The following is an 8,896-nucleotide window of genomic DNA, read 5'->3' on the forward strand; positions in this document are numbered from 1 at the left end:
TTGAGACTAATATCAAGTGTTTAGTCTAAATAAGCTCAAAGTCTCACGGTGTTCAAAACTAGTTCAAGAGATTAACAATAGTCTACTTTGACCGAAATGCTACCACTAATCAACTCTAAGTGCTATCAATCAAGCTCAATCATGCTATACATGCATCCAAACTCATCGTCATCAACAATTTAAGCTCAATAAAAGCATGCTAACACATTGTCAAAACGGACAAAGATCCTCATTTAAGCACAAAATTTGCAAAAAGCAAAAATTTTGACCCCTAAAACCATTTATATACCCATTTCATGTAAATAACCCCCACCCCCACACTTAATTCATACATTGTCCTCAAGGTATGCAATAAGTAGAGGACACTCTAAGCAATTAAGGAAAAGGGAATAGAAAACTCTCCTGATTTGATGAGTGACCTCCCAATGTAAGAATCCGTGGAGATGGGCGCGTCTCTTCAAGCGTCCAACATTCGGGGTGAACCTGAGAATACAGAAATCTAAGAGTGAAAATAGAGAATCTAAAAATAAAATAAATAACTGAAAACAATAAATAGCAAGAGATGGAAATTCGTGGGTTGCCTCCCACGCAGCGCCTTTCTTTTATGTCTTTGGCTAGACCATACTCAGTTCAATTCTTGTAGCTTGGCGTGTCCAAAGCTACCCTCTCTAAATCCCTTCCATTAAAGCCTTCATAGAACGGCTTTAGCCTATGGCCGTTAACTTTGAAAATTTGCCCCGTAGATAGACTTTGAATCTCTACTGCACCATGCTCAAAAACAGTTGAAACGACAAAAGGTTCGATCCATCTGGACCTTAACTTACCGGGAAATAACTTTAATTTAGAGTGATAGAGGAGAACTTTCTGACCTTTAGTGAAAGACTTACGTGGAATACGAGAGTCATGGAACGCCTTGGTCTTCGCCTTATAGATGCGAGCATTTTTGTAGGCGTCGTTCCGGATCTCCTCTAACTCTTGAATTTGAAGCTTCCTATGCGATCCCGCTTTATCCTAATCCATATTGCACGTCTTCACCACCCAATACGCCTTGTGCTCTAATTCCACCGGGAGGTGGCAAGGTTTACCGTACACCAACAGGAAAGGAGACATACCTATGGGCGTTTTGTGGGCCGAACGATAGGCCCACAAGGCGTCATTAAGCGTTAAGCTCCAGTCTTTCCGGTTGGGGTTGATAGTCTTCTCCAAAATGGACTTAATTTCTCTATTTGTTACCTCAGTTTGTCCGTTTGACTTTGGATGGTAGGCGGTGGAGATGCGGTGGATAACCCCATATTTCTTGAAAAGTGCGCCGATGACCTTGTTGCAAAAATGGGTGCCTCGATCGCTGATGATGGCCTTGGGCGTCCCGAACCTGGCAAATATGTGAGATTTGACAAAATTTGCAACTACACGAGAATCATCAGTTCGAGTGGCCTTTGCCTCAACCCATTTTGAGACATAGTCAACGGCCAAAATAATATAGAGATTACTAGAAGATGCGGGAAAGGGTCCCATGAAATCCATACCCCAAACATCAAAAATCTCGCATACTAGTATAGGAAATTAGGGCATTTGATTTCGGGAACTAATGTTTCCCGTCATTTGGCATCTCATGCAACTCTTGCAAAAATGATAACAATCTCGCATAAGGGTCGGCCAATACAACCCACACTCTAGTACCTTTCAGTATGTCCGCTTATGGCCGAAGTGACCCCCACAAGCATGGGAGTGACAAAACTGTAAAACAGACTGAAACTCCCCTTGGGGCACACATCGCCAGATAACTTGGTCCGAACAATGTTTCCAAAGGTACGGCTAGTCCCACATGTAGAAACGAGCCTCTCTTCGAATCTTTTCTCTATCGAGTCTAGATAACTCACATGGGAAGCTCTTTGAAACCAAATAATTAACAATATCTGCATACCAAGGGGTTTCGCCCGAAACGAAGAAAATGTGCTCATCTGGAAACTCATCAATGAGTGGGCTTGGCTCTCCATCCAACACTAGCTGGCTAAGGTGGTCAGCAACAATATTTTCAGCTCCGCTCTTATCTCTAATCTCCAAATCGAACTCTTGGAGTAAAAGAATCCACCATATCAACCTCGGCTTTGCGTCTTTCTTCTTGAGCAGGTACTTCAATGCAGCATGATCTGAAAATACAATCACTTTAGTGCCAAGCAGATAAGATCTAAACTTTTCTAAAGCAAAAACAACTGCTAGCAACTCTTTCTCAGTGGTTGAGTAGTTGCATTATGCACTATCAAGTGATCGTGATGCATAATAGATAACATAAGAGCTCTTACCATCTTTTTGTCCCAATACCACTCCGACAGCGTTATTGCTAGCATCACACAATCTCAAATGGCAATTGCCAATTTGGAGGTCGGATGATAGGGGCAGAAGTAAGCATATCTTTCAATAAGTCAAATGAACTCTTACATACCTCATTGAAGACAAAGTATACCTCTTTTTGTAGTAGTTCACAAAGGGGTCGAGTGATCTTGGAGAAGTCTTTTATGAAACGCCGATAGAAACCTGCATGACCAAGAAAAGAACGGACCTCTCTAACACTCGAGGTGTAAGGCAAGGATTTTATGACATCGATTTTTGCCTTGTCAACCTCTATAGCCCTTTCCGAGATAACATGACCAAGTACTATACCTTGGTTGACCATGAAGTGACATTTTTCATAATTTAAAACCAAATTAGTTTCAATGCACCTCTTTAAAATTTCGGTCAAATTATCTAAGCATGAACTAAATGAATCACCATAAACTGTGAAATCGTCCATAAAAACCTCAATAATGTTCCCTACATATTCTGAAAATATACTCACCATACATCGTTGGAATGTCGCCGATGCATTGCAAAGACCGAAAGGCATCCTTCGGTAAGCGAATGTACTGAAGGGGCAGGTGAACGTGGTCTTCTCTTGGTCCTCTCTTGCGACCGGTATATGATGAAAACCTGAATAACCATCCAAAAAACAATAGTGAGTACGACCGGCTAACCTTTCTAACATTTAGTCTATGAATGGAAGGGGAAAATGGTCTTTCCTAGTTGATGAATTAAGCTTACGATAATCAATACATACTCTCCACCCGTTTTGAACACGTGTGGGCACTAACTCACCTTCGACATTCTCTATCACAGTAATGCCAGTTTTCTTAGGAACTACCTGGACCGGGCTTACCCACTTGCTGTCAGAGATTGGGTAGATCATATTGGCGTCCAAAAGCTTGAGTATCTCCTTCTTGACAACTTCCATCATCGGTGGGTTCAACCTCCTTTGCGCCTCTCTGAATGGCTTGTACTCTTCCTCTAGTAGGATCTTGTGCTGGCAAAGTGAGGGACTAAGGCCCTTGATGTCGGCGATGGTCCATCCAATCGCCCTYTTGTGCTCCTTCAAAACATCTACAAGCTCTCTTTCTTCCTTTGGTGACAGTGTGGCGGATATGATCACCGAAAGGGTCTCTTTATCTCCCAAGTAGGCGTACTTCAGATGATGTGGTAGCGTCTTCAATTCTAGCTCGGGTGCCTGTTCAATAGAAGGCAAAAGTCTAGTGTGAGATATAGGCAAATCTATTTTAGAGACTTCATACCTTGGCTTTTGTACTCGCCCTTTCTCTATCCAGGACACCAATTATGCAAAATCATCATCAAGTTTGTACTCTTGGGCAAGCTTCTTCAAACTTCCATTTGTTAAATCCCTGTCTAGATTTACTTCTAACACATCTTCATTAGATAGATCAAACATAGTATCAGATAAAGACTCGATAATATCAACAAAGCATAAAGACGAAACATCACTCGGATATCGCATGGCATCATATATATTAAATTTAATCATCTCGCCATCGAATTCCATGGTCAAACTACCACTATGAACGTCTATCTTAGTCTTAGAGGTYTTCAAAAATGGTCTACCTAGMAAAAGCRTACCGGCSTTGGAGGCATTTTTCTCCTCCATATCTATAACATAAAAATCTGCYGRAAAAACCAATTCATTCACTTGAACAAGCACGTCCTCTAATACCCCTTTAGGGTAGACAATAGACCTATCCGCTAATTGAATTACCACACCGGTTGGCTTGAGGGGCCCTACATCCAAAGATGAGTAGATGGCATATGGCATAACATTAATTGATGCCCCTAAGTCCAACATGGCTTGATTTACCGARACATTGCCTACCTTACATGGTATGGTAAACATGCCCGGGTCTTTACACTTAGGTGGTAACTGTTTTTGCAAAACAGCGGACACATTTTGACTCATGCTTATCTTTTCATTACCCTTTAGTTTCCTTTTATTAGTACAAAGTTCTTTCAAAAACTTAGCATATCTAGGAACTTGCTTAATTGCATCTAATAAAGGGATGTTTACCTGAACTTTCCGAAATATGTCAAGGATCTCCTTCTCTTCGTTCTCCCTCTTTGTCTTCTCAAACCGGCTCGGGAATGGCGGTGCTTGAACTATCACTTTGGGTGTCTTCTTCTTTGCCTCCTCTTCTTTGACATCCTTTGCACCCGGAGTGGATGTCTTGACCTCTAACTCTTCTTCTTTCTCGTGAACCTTTTCCTTCTTCTTCTTTCCAACCTCTTGAAGCTCCTTTCCACTTCTCAAAGTGACAGCACTCACATTTGCCTTCGGATTTGTCTCCGTTTGAGATGGCAACTTACCCTTGTTTGCTAATTGGCCAACGGTGGCCTGAAGGTCCTGAATGCTCGCTTGAGTTTCCTGTTGAAATTTCACCATGTTAGCAGCCATAGACTTAACTAAATCCTCTAATGACGTACCTGAGCCACTAGGAGCTTGAGGTGACACTTGATGTTGATGTTGGGCACTCGGCTGAAATGGTGCCTTCGGTTGATGTTGTTGCTAAAATCCGGGCGGTGCTTGGAATTATTGAGGTTGAAACTGCTGAGGTTGATGGAATGAACCTCTTTGCTGAAATTGTTGACCTTGTCCTTGTCCTTACCTCGGGGCATAGCTTAGATTTGGATGTTGCCTCCAACCGGGGTTGTATGTGCTCGAGAAAGGGTCGGGAGCCCGGTTGTTTGAGTTTTGAAAATTGCCACCCCCAATGGCATTCACTTGCTCTTCTTCTTCATGTAAAGTCGGGCATGCATCGGTGGGATGTGCCACTGATGAGCAAAATCTGCATGCTTTGACTTGAGACATATTACCCATGGCAAGCTGTTTCACAAGGTTAGTCAAATTAGTTATTTTAGTCTCTAAAGATTTAACATGTACCTCACTAGCGTCTCGGCTAATGTCACTCCGTACTCTAAATTGCTTGGAGTTTTCCGCCATGGTGTCTATCAAAGTCCTCGCTTGAGTTGGCGTCTTGTTCACTATAGCTCCTCCGCTCGCAGCATCCATCATCTTTCTTTCTATTGGTAGCAAACCTTCATAAAAATATTGAATTAGTAATTCATCAGAAATACCATGTTGAGGACAACTTACACAAAGGCGCTTGAAGCGCTCCCAATACTCGTATAAAGACTCCATGTCCTTCTGCTTGATCCCACAGATCTCTCTTCTAAGCCCGRCGGCTTTGGATGCGGGAAAGTACTTGTCGAGGAATGCTCTCGCCATTTGCGCCCAAGTGGTGATGGATCCCGACGGTAAGTAGAAAAGCCACTCCCTAGCTGCGTCAACTAGGGAGAATGGAAATGCCTTCAGCTTGAGATTCTCCRCCGTCGTGCCTTGTGGCTTCATCCCCAAGCATACCATGTGGAACTCGGTCATATGCTTGTACGGGTCTTCGTTAGCTGAACCATGAAAACGAGGTAGTAAGTGTATAAACCAGTCTTAAGTTCAGCACTTACCTCTTCCGACGAATAAGTGATGCAAAGAGGTTGCTCGACGACGTTGGGTGCTGCCCATTCCCTTAAAGTGCGTTCGGGATTCGCCATTTCCTCTTCAGTCTCGATTACCGGTTCTTCTTGCTCAGAATGAGGCTTCTCTTCTTCGTCCTCCGTTTGGTCTTCAGAATCAGATGACAACTCAATATCTTTCCAAATATTGAGAACCGGTGAAAAAGTAGATGCGTCTTGCTTCTTTCGAAGCTTAGCTTGCTTTCTTAGCTTCTTTGCGGTTTTCTCAATTTTTGGATCAATTGGCAATGGTGAACCTGCACGAAACGATCTTGGCATAAACAGTTAAACTTTGTCGAGTCCCCAGCAACGGCGCCAAAAATTTGATGGGTGTCGAGTCCGGCAAATAATATAATTTATAAAAATAAGCCTATTATCTCTAAAACACACTTGTAATAGCGATAAGTAGGGTCGTCTCCTCAAGGACTCGGTGTTAACCGTGAGTCCAAGACGCAAATTCATTAACTATAAATCACTATATATAAAAGGGGGGGGGTTGGATGATTTATAAACAGCCTAAATATGCAAAAGAAATTGGAAACTTTAAACACCAATAAGAACAAGACTAGCAATGAGCATCAATCAACTAATCCTTTGGATTATATATCATCGACTCATTCAATCCATTTTCTCAAAAGAAACCAAGTTGGTTAGGACATCGACACGCGTCAATATTCTGTTCGTTATAAAAGCATGATCAGTCTYGAACGCTCTACGACTAACCTCTAATTAGCTAATCAAACCTAGTCACGGACTTAGAATTTAATTGCCAATTGTATTAACGTCAAACAAACCCAACACTAATTGACAATCGAGCGCCGATTGTTTAAATTAGATTATACGATCTTACAACATCATGATTTAACCTAAATGTCAACTGTGTGTCGTGTGCTACTTCAATAAACCGAAAAGCAATTACGGACTTAAAAGTTTATCTAGCAACTCGAAATTGAATTAGACATAACAAGGGATCCTACTCAAAATATCCAACTCAAAACGATAAGCATTCAACTCTAAAATCGCATAAATAGCTTCAAATGAGATTAAAATTGACGTAAGTCTCAACAAATCCAAATTCAAAGTAATCACATGCTCATTACTAGAAATAGAAAATCAGCAACTCATAACTCTATTTTGAAACAAAAATCGAACTCACAGATAGTAGAAAGCAGTAGACCAGGAAGAACCTTAATTTGAGAAATCCMAAATTRACTCTAAAATCTGGAAATCGATTTCAGATTCTTCAAGTTCGGTCCTTTCTTGGCTTCCAGTTTTCTGTTATTGCTACTCGATTTCTGCTGCTGCWCCCTCTTCCTCAATCGAACAGCCCCTTTTTGCTGTCCTTCTTGACTCCCTTTTCTCCTCCAATCGACAGCCCTCGATAGACAAGTTTTGTCGATTTCTCTCCCAATCGACCGGGCTGCTGCTTCCACTCTCTTCAATCCAGAGCCTCTCGATGACAGCTTCGACCGACTGCTATCCCTCTGTTTCGACAGCCTCTGTTTACAGCCCCCTTCGACAGACTGCTTCTTCCCCTTGCGAGTTCTTTTTTTTTTTCAGCTTTTATCGACAGCCTTCTCCTTGATTTCTCCTTCTCGACCGACTTACTACTGCCTCTCGCCTCCAATTGACCGGTTCTGTCTTGCTTCTCTCTATCGACAGCCCTTGTTGTCACTCTCGATTCTGCTGCCTCTCTCGATGACAGCCCCTTTCGATTTACCGCCCCCTTGACCGACTGCTCTCTCCACCTTTTCTTCAATTGACAGCCCCTCTTCCTTTTTAATCGATCCACGTCTCCCATCTCTACCCACGCAAGACTGCCCACGATCTCCTGTTTTGTCTCTCGCTACCCATGTCTCTCTCTCTCTCGCTGCCGATTTCTTCCTCCCGGCTGCTGATTTGGGCAGCAACTTGGGTTTGCTTTTTGGGCTGCCTTTTTGGGCCTAATTTTGGGCTGTTTGAAGACAGCTTCTTTGCTGTTTGGACCCAAAAAAAACAAAACACATAATCAACACATTTTTCTCACCTTTAATAGCCTCATGTAGTTAGATTAATCTTAAATTAAATTGGCCCTTTTTAAGCATATATTTAACATTAATTGTAAGGTACTTTGACGTAAAAAAATGTATATATTTGTGCTTATCAGCCACATTTGAATCACAACTTCCCTTCTTGATCACCCTTTGCTCGTTTTAACACAAAAGCTACATCAACAGAAAGTGCAATACAAAGTCAAACAAAGATACTCGATATAATTCACTGGTTTAAAAATCTATATTCATTTTGATTATTTGAACATTGCATATCTTTCATTTACTCTTTTATGGTAATCCATCAATTCAAGAAAATTAGGTACTCCTATATATTAAGTCATGCCATAAACTGGTGGCAACATCAAATGGTAATAGAATCAATTTCCAAATTTCGTCTGATTTTTAAAGCATTGATAAGTTGTACATGGTGCTCTTTAAAGCATTAATAAGCAGTAGTATCTGCATTAGGACATGTATTTAAGACTTTAAGACTTTTATGAAATCTGCTTGATATGGTAGTATAGCCACCCGATCTTTCAGTTAACTTACAAAGTCAGTCTTATTTCACTACAAAAAGATATGAAATTAATCGCTCAAAAAAAGACGACAAATACCACTAACATCTGCAATAAATAGAGTCTTATCATATACTTAGATTCTAAAATGTAACTCTTAGTGAATGACACAACTCATATACTGATCTAAAACATAAGCAAGTGTCAAGGTGGAAGCATAAAAGATTCTTTTAACTTGATAGTAATATATGTGCGTGGATGGTAACTTAAGAATCCATACTTGGTAGAATCTGACTGAATTTAGCATGAGGCTAAAGTTCATTCCAGTGATGGATATGTCTGTAACAATTGAAATTCCCAACAATCGAAGCGGATTTCTTTTCTTTATTGGGAAGAAATCTAGAGTTCATACAGGGAAAAACATATACCTTAAATTTACAAGGCCGATGAGGATTGAAGTAGACATTC

The 8,896-nt window shown here is 41.1% G+C and overlaps 1 non-coding gene across 1 annotated transcript; it reads left to right on the plus strand.

Annotated features, from left to right (window-relative positions):
* The first annotated feature begins 5,444 nt into the window (after positions 1–5,444).
* Positions 5,445–5,551, plus strand: LOC112508304. The gene has a single exon (XR_003068684.1). It is a non-coding gene; the product is annotated as a small nucleolar RNA R71 (small nucleolar RNA).
* Positions 5,552–8,896: the final 3,345 nt, after the last annotated feature.

The sequence above is a fragment of the Cynara cardunculus genome, assembly GCF_001531365.2.
Source record: "Cynara cardunculus var. scolymus isolate 2C chromosome LG 2, CcrdV1, whole genome shotgun sequence".
Lineage (NCBI taxonomy): Eukaryota > Viridiplantae > Streptophyta > Magnoliopsida > Asterales > Asteraceae > Cynara > Cynara cardunculus.